The following is a 12,963-nucleotide window of genomic DNA, read 5'->3' on the forward strand; positions in this document are numbered from 1 at the left end:
AAGGGGCCCAAACCAAGTACTGAGTACATATGCATGATTATACAATTCATAGGGCTAACATTTCTTCATTTAAAATCCTTTTTTTTATTGATTTCATGTAATATTCTAATTTTCTGAGATTTTGAATTTGGGGTTTTCATAAACTGTAAACCATAATCTTCAAAATTATAACAAATAAAGGCCTGGAATGAGTCTACATAATGTATTAGTTTGACCTTTTAAGTTAAACAACTGAAACAAATTAACTTTTACACGATATCATTTTTTTAGTTTCACCTGTAATGATGATCATGATGATAATAATAATGATATTATTCCACATCATGCCGTGTTGTTGCTCTTCTATTTCCCTATGTTTTCTTACAATCGCTAGAAAAAACAACTACTCCTATTATCAAAGAATGTTCAGCACTTATTATGTTTATTTGGTTAGTCTTCAACAAAAGATCAGGGGAGAGCGCGAACGCAGTCCCCCACTACCACAAATTATGCAGTCGAGATTCCCACATTTGGGGAATTCGCAGAGTTACAGCTCAGCCGGAGTGCAATGGCTAAGCCTCGCCCTGGGTGAACCACCTTCTTGATCATGGTATCTCCCCTGCCAGGTAAGTATGAGTTGTACACGTCCGAGACCGCGCAGTGATTCACCGACAGACCCCGCTGACTGACGGTGCCGACAATAGACACGCTACAAGATCGACCATACGCGGGACCACCGGGGCTCCGAGGAGACACACGAGTATAACACAGAACTAACACGTCTGTAATAAACCCGACACCAAGTTCAAACAACACGAAGAGTATTCACTTAAATCAAAAGTAGTTTGATCCAAATTTGAATTTCAGAGGAAAAATATAAAATAACTTGGGTTTTCTCATATTACAACAACTTCCGGTTTCTTTGTTTACTGCTGACGCTTAGGACACACTGCCACCTAGGGGTCTGGAAGGTCAACAACGCTGTTGATTATATATAGGAAATCATTTTGAGAGGGATGAGTTGATATTCTTGTTCAGCTAATTTTTTGTTCTATTGTTTCAGTATTCATCATGTTTGAATATCTTGTACATTTTATATATATAGTGAGAAAGAAGACATTTTCGTGTCCATTTGAAAATGAGATGACAGGTTTGACATGAAAGGAAAGATGTTCAAAAAATAGAAATGTCCCATTTTTGTCATTTTATTTTCAATTAAAAGTTTCACAAATCAGAGACTGTGTTTTTATTAATCTTCAGGGTCTGTACATTAATCCAGTCCAGATTTGAGAGGTCTAAGCACAGTGTTTTTTTTTATTTATCTGGACCTGGTCTAATGAAGTCTTGGTATAAAACAAAAACGGCGAAATCTCACCTTTAGCATTTTCACAGATAAAATAAAAGTTTCACTGATACAATAGTAGGTGTCAGGCAAAGCTGATGTCTTACCTTAAATGTCTAAAAGTTTTCACATCAAGAAGTGTCACAAAAAACAGTCAGTCAGTGGACAAACAGTCCACTGCACAATAAATTAATTTCCCCGTAACTTTCCCCTTAAGTGCCGAATCGGAGGCTGGCGAATCGGAAGCCAAGACACATTTAAGTCCAGAAAAACACGTATACTAGCTACAGGTTAGTTTAGCAATTAGCTTGATTATGGTTGTACTAGAGATATTACTGTTGCACTTTCTTCCAACACATTTACTTATTGTAAGTTGCTTGGGATAAAAGTGTCTGCTAAATGCCCTAAATGTAAATGTGTGTGTCTGTCTGTGTGACATTTGTTGACTGTGATGCTCTTCCGTAACTTATATTTGTTAACTGTGAACAATAACGTGAAGCACGTTTGGACACTACTTTGTTATTTTTGAACACCAGTAGGGGGCGCACCGGTCCTGGAGGTACTGCAAAACCAGGTCGATGCACCGAGCTATTCCATCTCCCTATTCCAAAAATCAATTCAATATATGGTCCCCGGGTAGGGGACGTGTCAGATATTAAACTAGTAAGAACTGAGTTTTCTTTCGAGATTTATTTATTGACACATTTTTCTTTCACACATTATTTCTCACGTCTTCAAGACATGTCATTTGTTTTTTTTAAAAAAAAGGATCAGACATGTTAAAAGAAGGTGTTATAATTATAAAAGTCTGTGTGTGAATTAGTGTAAATGAGAGATCCGCATCCGATGTAGACCAGAATAATATATGTGATGGTACTTACTGGTCTGATATTACAGCCACATCATAGATGTATGATTTAAACACCTCACATCGTCCTGCTGCAGGATATACTAGATGTACAATATGGTGCAATAATAATAACTGTAGTCATAATAATAACCGTCATAATAACACAGATTATTCCATGTTAGACCGTGTTGATGCTGTTGCATTTCCATCAGAATTTCTACGTTCCGCCTATAGGAATACCACACGAGTTATATGCATAGACATAACACCTGTTAATTATCATTCAACATTTGATCAGGGGAGAGCGCGAACGCAGTCCCCCACTACCACAAATTATGCAGTCGAGATTCCCACATTTGGGGAATTCGCAGAGTTACAGCTCAGCCGGAGTGCAATGGATAAGCCTCGCCCTGGGTGAACCACCTTTTTGATCATGGTATCTCCCCTGCCAGGTAAGTATGAGTTGTACACGTCCGAGACCGCGCACTGATTCACCGACAGACCCCGCTGACTGACGGTGCCGACAATAGAGACGCTACAAGATCGACCATACGCGGGACCACCGGGGCTCCGAGGAGACACACGAGTATAACACAGAACTAACACGTCTGTAATAAAACCCGACACCAAATTCAAACGACACGAAGAGTATTCACTTAAATCAAAAGTAGTTTGATCCCAATTTGAATTTAAGAGGAAAAATATAAAATAACTTCGGTTTTCTCATATTACAACAACTTCCGGTTTCTTTATGTACTGCTGACGCTTAGGACACACTGCCACCTAGTGGTCTGGAAGGTCAACAACGCTGGTTGATTATATATATATATATATTATATATTCCACTTTAAGTGGAAGCCAACTTCAGTCTCATAGCAGCAGTACCAAGACACATTTAAGTCCAGAAAAACACGTATACTAGCTACAGGTTAGTTTAGCAATTAGCTTGATTATGGTTGTACTAGAGATATTACTGTTGCACTTTCTTCCAACACATTTACTTATTGTAAGTTGCTTGGGATAAAAGTGTCTGCTAAATGCCCTAAATGTAAATGTGTGTGTCTGTCTGTGTGACATTTGTTGACTGTGATGCTCTTCCGTAACTTATATTTGTTAATTGTGAACAATAACGTGAAGCACGTTTGGACACTACTTTGTTATTTTTGAACACCAGTAGGGGGCGCACCGGTCCTGGAGGTACTGCAATACCAGGTCGATGCACCGAGCTATTCCATCTCCCTATTCCAAAAATCAATTCAATATATGGTCCCCGGGTAGGGGACGTGTCAGATATTAAACTAGTAAGAACTGAGTTTTCTTTCGAGATTTATTTATTGACACATTTTTCTTTCACACATTATTTCTCACGTCTTTAAGCCATGTCATTTGTTTTTTTTTTAAAAAGGATCAGACATGTTAAAAGAAGGTGTTATAATTATAAAAGTCTGTGTGTGAATTAGTGTAAATGAGAGATCCGCATCCGATGTAGACCAGAATAATATATGTGATGGTACTTACTGGTCTGATATTACAGCCACATCATAGATGTATGATTTAAACACCTCACATCGTCCTGCTGCAGGATATACTAGATGTACGATATGGTGCAATAATAATAACTGTAGTCATAATAATAACCATCATAATAACACAGCGTATTCCATGTTAGACCGAGTTGATGCTGTTGCATTTCCGATCAGAATTTCTACTGTAACATTAACGTTCCGCCTATAGGAATACCATACGAGTTAGATACATAGACAGACCACCTGATAATTATCTTTAAACATGAAATCAGGGGAGAGCGCGAACGCAGTCCCCCACTACCACAAATTATGCAGTCGAGATTCCCACATTTGGGGAATTCGCAGAGTTACAGCTCAGCCGGAGTGCAAAGGCTAAGCCTCGCCCTGGGTGAACCACCTTCTTGATCATGGTATCTCCCCTGCCAGGTAAGTATGCGTTGTACACGTCCGAGACCGCGGACTGATTCACCGACAGACCCCGCTGACTGACGGTGCCGACAATAGACTCATCGCCAAAACCACACACTAGAAGGGCTCTGAGGAGCTACAGCACCTTCATACAAAACAACATTTTTCAAAATGAGCCTGAAAAAGATGATTAACATTTAACTTTAGTAATAACTGTTTTATTTCCCGTCATGCAATGCGGTGGATCCGTATCAAAGGTCAACCCCAGATCGCTAGTTGTACCTATTTAACTCCAGCAAATGAGCCACAGCTCATCACTGAATTAAACAATACATCCTACTGTAGCTTGAGTTGTTTGATCAGCATTTGAAATTCAGGGGACATATTAAAATCACACGTTTTCTCACATTACAACAACTTCCGGTTTCTTTGTTTCCTGCTAGTGGGGATCTGGGCTACTGCCATCTAGTGGTCTGATACGTGAACAACGCTGGTTGTTTACAGTTTTTCTCAATTGCTAAAACACTTAACCCTATTGTCTGAACCAAATGCTCCGTTGCCTGAACCCACTGATTGAATCAGTCACTCTTTTGGCAAAACCATAAGCACTTTTCACCTGTTTAGACACAACTTGCCAACACATTTTCATTGTGATGCACCTGTGTTGCATAATGGTGAGCACAGGTGGCAAAAGTCAAACACAAGTAAAGCACAGGGCCCTGTACTACGAAGCGAGTTCAACGTACCCAGGGTATCTTTCAGAGTTACAGTTTTTCCTGATTGTTTACACACATTTTCTGAATGCATGCCTCATACTCTCAGAACTCTACACACAAATCAAAAAACACACACACAATGGGCAAAACCCCTCAATTCTCCTGCAAAATGAAACTTTACATTCAAAACAATGTTATTTCTTCTCAAAATGGTATTTTGTTTTCAAATGACACACACAAACCATCATATGAATAGACATTTATAAGAACCAGTTGAACACTGATGAGCTCAATGTAAAACACGATGAACACTTCTTCTCCATTTACCATAATGACTTTTTTTGTGCAGTGTTAGACTCACTACAGACAGTACATACATAAATGTGTTGTAAAATATTTTAGAATATTGTTATTATATATTTTATTTTTCCCACAAGAATACTGCAATGTATACAGTGTTCATCCCAACCAACACAAAGTTGCATATACAGTGGTCTACATACAAAACCAGAAGAATTTACTGTATACAGTTACAAAAAAACAACAACTATCCCACATCCTCTCTTCTGTTTCGGTCTGGCCACAGCACCTCATCCACATCACAGGCAATGCAAGCGATGGCCGAGCAGCGGGAGAAATATCGCCTAGCATGGCAAATCCATGCTAGGCTCCTCCTCGTACTCTCACTCCTCTGGCTCTGCCTCTGTTGCCAATGTTGGCATCCATTGCTCCAAAACAGAAGAGCTCACCTGTTGCCCTTTTATGCTAATGCTCTGATTGCAAATTGTAAAACTGTGTTGCAGGTGTTTGGCCATGTGGTGAGTCAGTGTGCATGGTGGGGAAATTAACTTTAAAATTTTGAATGGTAATGTGTTCCTTGTGAAAACAAGAGATTTTCTTCAAGAAAATTGTGCCAAATGCAGAGAATTGTGTGTAGTGTTTTGAAAAAAGTGTGTTTTAAAACTGCAATTTGAGTGTAAAGCAGGAATTGTGCTTGCAGTTTAGCAGAGTTAGTTCAGGGTGTTGGTGCATGAGTTACATGTTGTGGTCATTGTGTCTCAAGTACCAGTATTTGTGTGTAAACAATTAAGAAAAACTGTAAGATTTCCTGGCAGATTTCCTGACAGACAAAAGTCACATGTCAGTAGAATGACAGTTTATCTTTTTCCATTATATTGGTGATCAAATAGAAAGAGAAAATTATGTCAATAACAGGGTTTAAAGTTTGTCTCATCTTCTCCATGTGACTATCCTGGATTCTCTCATTAAATCCTACAACATTTAAAGAAGGGCTCAAGAAAAACATTTGCTTATGTTTTGTTCATGTGTACTTTTTGGATTTATAGGCTGAGGCTCATTATAGCTGCACATTGTTGCATATCATTAACTGCAGTTTTAAACAAAACATGTGGTATTAGGAAAGGCTGCACATGGAAACAACAATAGAAGATTTGTGAGTTAACTAGGCAGCTAATGTGGAGTGGTCACTTATAGATCAGCTTGCTGCAGAATGAGGTTCATATGGCTGGTTTGTGGAAACTTCTAAACGTGTTTTGAAATGTTCAGTTGTGAGAAGGATACAGGCAGGATCATCCACAAAAGACTTTCTGATTTTATCGGTCAATCTCTCCACCCAAATTCTGAAGCAAGCAGGCAGCAAACAGTGGCAGAGAATCCAACCATCAACTTCTGTTTTAGAAGCAGAAATCTGTTGGGTGCTAAAAAAATGACCCTTTCCAATTTTTCTTTTACTTCTTATTCAGATCCAGCTTCACTGTTTAGTCAGATGTTTCCCAATGTTACTTTGGGATTATTGATACAGCGACGTCACGGGCAGCAAAAGCAGTGCGGGGGAGACTCTCCGACAGCGAGCGGTGTGATCGGCTGCTGCCACGGCGATGGAGAGCTAAAAGGGGTTTCCGTGGCTATCGCCATCTCGTGGTGCATCCACAAATTCATGACCTTCCTGACCCGATGGAGAGATGGAAATATGGGAATGGAGATTAAAGCACGATCATCATCGACAATCCATCTCAGCTTCTAGGCTTTCACCAAACAAATGTTTTAGTCCCTTACTTTGAATAGTGTGTATGTTTTTTTTTATGGTCCGAGAAGCAGATTTTTTCTTTTTGTCTAACTGTCAAAATAAAAAGGGGAGAAAGTGGCCTAAAACGGACACTAAATGACAATTTCAACTTTAAATCCAAGTTACAGTATGACATTGTTGAAATTGGAGTCATGTTCTCTTCAAAACGAAAAGGAGGTGTTTATTTTGCACTGTCTTCATGGGAGAATGTACTTTTTCTGAGATTTCCAATTACATTTCAAGACAAAGGGGAATACCACTCAATATGTCACAGCACGGTCTTGGGTGTTAAGCTCTCTGGTACAGTTTATTTAAGAACAGTTCTCTGTCTTTTAATTATCCATATAAGTTGTTTTAATGCTACATTTATGTATTTTTCCAACAAAAATGGTACACGCTCATTGCTCAATGTTTAACATATTTTTCCAAAATGTCTGTAATAGCACATCACTGGGAGTTTGGGGGCTTTAGTATGAACAATTTTTCCTAGACTGTCTTTTTTTCCAATGTTTGGATGTCTCAACCTGGACTCAAACATGCCTGTTTGGGAATCTCAGGTAAAAATCATCTCATGCATCACTTGATTGTCTGTAGGGATGGGAATCGAGAACCGGTTCCTATAGAGAACCGGTTCCGTGTGTTTCAATTCCATGGAATCGTTTGGCAGTTTATCTAACGATTCTCTTATCAATTCCAACCAGTACGAATGACGTCACGTAACTTACGCATGTTACGCACGCTCGATTCAGCAAGTACGACTGCAGTTACGCTGGTTTCGCACGTGCGTTGCAGTCGGGCCTCTTTTGACCTCATTGTGAGTTAAGGTTGTGAGTTCTTATTAAACAAACTTGATGCCAATCAAAATGTTTGTTCTTTTTCCCCAAATTAGAATCGATAAGAGAATCGATAAAGAATCGAATCGATAAGCAATATCGATAATGCAATCGGAATCGTAAAAATCTTATCAATTCCCATCCCTAATTGTCTGTGTTTAAATCTAGCATTTAGAGCCTCTTGCACTACCGGTATATATGTATTGTAACATATCGTCACACTGTGGAAAGATGTCCTCCTTACATTATTGTATGTTTAAGAACTTTTATGCCATTTTTTCATAGCGGTGTATCATTTCTTAACACGTTGATTTTTGAAAATTATGCTGGTCATGCTGGTGGTTGAGAGGTGATGGCCGTTTACTAGTTCACTTGTAGGATTGTCTGTTGTTTTAGAAATACATATTACTGGTGAGTAGGATGAGGTCTGATTACTGTATGTGGGGTAAAGACTGATAGTTTTATAATGCAGCAGCAAGAGGAAGCAGATTGATTGGCTATCAATCCTAAACTTCACACAGTATACACTGATCAGTAAATGCTTCTTTCTCTCCCACTTTCAGAGTTGTCAGCATTTTAAAACTGAAAGTCGAGGCCAGAACTTCATTTATGATTAACAAACCAACAAAGTAGAATAGCACCGATATCCATGTTAATACAGGAAATGCAATTCGAAGTAAACGTAGAGAAAAACAACGTCCTTTTGCTCAAATAACACGAAACGGGCAACACAATGTTCTGGACATGCAGTTGAGATAAGTTTATATTGAACACCAGTAGGGGGTGCACCGTTCCTGGAGATACTGCAATACCAGGTCGATGCGTGGAGTGGACGGAGCAAGCCCCTATTCCATCTCCCTATTCCAAAAATCAATTTAATATATGGTCCCCGGGTAGGGGACGTATCAGATATTAAACTGATAAGAACAGATACTACACTTGATCTTAGCCAAAAGGCCGAGAAGCGATACCCACAAATGGTCGGAGGTAGAGACCTGATCTGCCGCACAGTCCCTCTCACTGACGGTTCTGGTGCTAAATGATGTGTTTACGTGACACTCGGTAAACCTGAGAACATGTTCACTGGTGTTACCCGTGAATTAATCCGACCTCACAAACGCACTAAATAGGTAGATTTATCAGAAACGAGCGATTCGCAATGCGGCGCGTGGGCGCGTCATTGGTCACGTGACTCGCTCGGGTCGACGTAAATATCGTCGCTGGTGAGAATGAGTCGTGCTGATCTCGTTTACTACCAAGTCACAAACACAGTCGCCGCAAACAAGCACCGAGAATAAATGTCGGAACACGTTGAACATTTTTCACGAAGAAGAAAGTGTTTTTACGGTCCGGTCACGTGCCCCACAGCAGCTCAACGACTTCCGGTCGTATCGAGTGGAGAACAGCCCCCTGCAGGATTCAACCCTGAACTGATCGTTCATCCGGGAAACTACGGACCGGACAAGATATTCAGAAGATTACAAAACACACGTGTAGAGAAAATCCTGCAAACTGAAAGTAAAGAGTTGTTCTTGTCTTCTTTACTGGTCGTTTACTCCCGTCTTCTTAATGAAAACCCGCTTGGATCTCACCTTCATTAGAAGGAGATCCGCATCCAATGAAGAGCAGAATAATATATGTGATGCTACTTAGTGGTCTGTGTTCTTACAGCCACATCATAGACATGTATGATGTTAACACGTCACACTGTCCTACTACAGGATATTCAATATAGTGCAATGTAATAATAATACAGGTGATACTTGAAAAATTAGAATATTGTGCAAAAGTTCATTTATTTCAGTAATTCAACTTAAAAGGTCAAACTAATACATTATGTAGACTCATTACATGCAAAGTGAGATATTCCAAGCCTTTATTTGTTATAATTTGAAGATTATGGCTTACAGTTTATGAAAACCCCAAATTCAAAATCTCAGAAAATTCAAATATTACATGGGATTTTAAATAAAGAAATGTTGGCCCTATGAAAAGTATAATCATGCATATGTACTCAGTACTTGGTTTGGGCCCCTTTTGCATGAATTACTGCCTTAATGTGGAAGAATGGAGAGGCACAGATGCTTGAAGTCCAGTGTGAAGTTTCCACAGTCTGTGTGGATTTGGGGAGCCATGTCATCTGCTGGTGTTGGTCCACTGTGCTTTAATAAGACCAGGGTCAACGCAGCCGTCCAACAGGAAATTTTAGAGCACTTCATGCTTTCTTCAGCGGACAATCTTTTTGGGGATGCTGACTTCATTTTCCAGCAGGACTTGGCACCTGCCCACACTGCCAAAACTACCAAAACCTGGTTCAATGACCATGGGATTACTGTCCTTGATGGACCAGCAAACTTGCCTGGCCTGAACCCCATAGAGAACCTATGGGGCATTGCCAAGAGAAAGATGAGAGACATGAGACCGAACAATGCCAAAGAGTTGAAGGCCGCTATTGAAGCATCCTGGTCATCCATAACACCTCAGCAGTGCCACAGGCTGATAGCATCCATGCCACACCGCATTAAGCGAGCGAGCAGGACATAACGTGTACCATTTCTACAAAACAGAGGAAGAGGGAGAAGAGGCCAAATACATCAGCAGATTCCTAATGACATTAGGGCTGCAGCTGTGGACCATGTTGTCAATCACTGCCTCACAATGGCTGAGGCTGGTCGGAGGGTGCAACCAAATGTTGGAAGAACCACTGTGAATTGAAGCTCTACCAAAAGAGTGTTTCTTATGTTTGTTCTAAATAAGTGACTGTAGTGTATTTTTCTTTTACCCAATGCTGTAGAATTGCAAAGAGCATATACAGTACACTCACTTACTCCCCTAACTACAGCAATGTGTAACTTTAGTGTAGTTTTCAAATGGCTGTACCAGTAGTGTATAGTGCTGTCTTGAGCATTTTCAGGTAGTGTCACTGAGTTCTGACCTTTTTTTGCATTGTAAAACACAGAAAATAAACTGTCATAATGAAAACATGACAAAGCCATTTGACTATCTTGTTCATAAACGATGGTGTAAGACTGCTCATTTGATGACACTGGCAGTTTCATTGACATGAATACTTGCTTTTGAGGAATGGACTATCCATTTTGAGCAGGTGACGTGCTTTTGCAGGTTATCCACTAGGTTTTGCAGTTTGCACTAATTATTTTGAGAAATGCACTCACTGCTGTGCAAATGTTAATAGTGATGTGAGAAAAGCACCAAAGCGACTGAGGAAAACTGTAAATTACTGAAACAAATTAAGTTTTGCACGATATTCTAATTTTTGGAGTTTCACCTGTAACGATGACAATAATAATAATATTCCACGTCATGCCGTATTGTTGGTCTTCTATTTCCCTATATTTTCCTACAATCGATGAAAGACTACTCCTTTTTAAAAAAGCATACGGTATTGATTGTTCAGCACGTATTGGGTATGCATGGTTATCATTTAACAATTAATCAGGGGAGAGCGCGAACGCAGTCCCCCACTACCAGAAATTATGCAGTCGAGATTCCCACATTTGGGGAATTCGCAGAGTTACAGCTCAGCCGGAGTGCAATGGCTAAGCCTCGCCCTGGGTGAACCACCTTCTTGATCATGGTATCTCCCCTGCCAGGTAAGTATGAGTTGTACACGTCCGAGACCGCGGAGTGATTCACCGACAGACCCCGCTGACTGACGGTGCCGACAATAGAGACGCTACAAGATCGACCATACGCGGGACCACCGGGGCTCCGAGGAGACACACGAGTATAACACCGAACTAACACGTCTGTAATAAACCCGACACCAAGTTCAAACGACTCGAAGAGTATTCACTTAAATCAAAAGTAGTTTGATCCAAATTTGAATTTCAGAGGAAAAATATAAAATAACTTGGGTTTTCTCATATTACAACAACTTCCGGTTTCTTTGTTTACTGCTTACGCTAAGGACACACTGCCACCTAGTGGTCTGGAAGGTGAACAACGCTGGTTGATTATATATATATCACTTTAAGTGGAAGCCAACTTCAGTCTCATAGCAGCAGTACCAAGACACATTTAAGTCCAGAAAAACACGTAACTTATATTTGTTAACTGTGAACAATAACGTGAAGCACGCTTGGACACTACTTTGTTATTTTTGAACACCAGTAGGGGGCGCACCGGTCCTGGAGGTACTGCAATACCAGGTCGATGCACCGAGCTATTCCATCTACCTATTCCAAAAATCAATTCAATATATGGTCCCCGGGTAGGGGACGTGTCAGATATTAAACTAGTAAGAACTGAGTTTTCTTTCGAGATTTATTTATCGACACATTTTTCTTTCACACATTATTTCTCACGTCTTAAAAACATGTCTTCACTTATTTTCATATGTAAAACAGGATATAAAATCAAGCTTAACACATTAAAAGCTATGCAGTGTATATAAACACAAATATATTTGTTTTTTTTTAAAAAGAAGCATCAGACATGTCAAAAGAAGGTGTTATAATTATAAAAGCCTGTGTGTGAATTAGTGTAAATGAGAGATCCGCATCCGATGTAGACCAGAATAATATATGTGATGGTACTTACTGGTCTGATATTACAGCCACATCATAGATGTATGATTTAAACACCTCACATCGTCCTGCTGCAGGATATACTAGATGTACAATATGGTGCAATAATAATAACTGTAGTCATAATAATAAGCATCATAATAACACAGTATATTCCATGTTAGACCGTGTTGATGCTGTTGCATTTCCGATCAGAATTTCAACTACAGCATCAACGTTGCGCCTATATGAATACCACACGAGTTAGATGCATAGACAGATCACCTCTTAATTATCATTTAACATGAAATCAGGGGAGAGCGCGAACGCAGTCCCCCACTACCAGAAATTATGCAGTCGAGATTCCCACATTTGGGGAATTCGCAGAGTTACAGCTCAGCCGGAGTGCAATGGCTAAGCCTCGCCCTGGGTGAACCACCTTCTTGATCATGGTATCTCCCCTGCCAGGTAAGTATGAGTTGTACACGTCCGAGACCGCGGGCTGATTCACCGACAGACCCCGCTTACTGACGGTGCCGACAATAGACTCATCACCAAAACCACACACTAGAAGGGCTCTGAGGAGCTACAGCACCTTCATACAAAACAACATTTTTCAAAATGAGCCTGAAAAAGATGATTAACATTTAACTTTAGTAATAACTGTTTCATTTCCCATCATGCAATGCGGTGG

This window comes from Eutrigla gurnardus (assembly GCF_963514095.1).
Source record: "Eutrigla gurnardus genome assembly, chromosome: 10".
Lineage (NCBI taxonomy): Eukaryota > Metazoa > Chordata > Actinopteri > Perciformes > Triglidae > Eutrigla > Eutrigla gurnardus.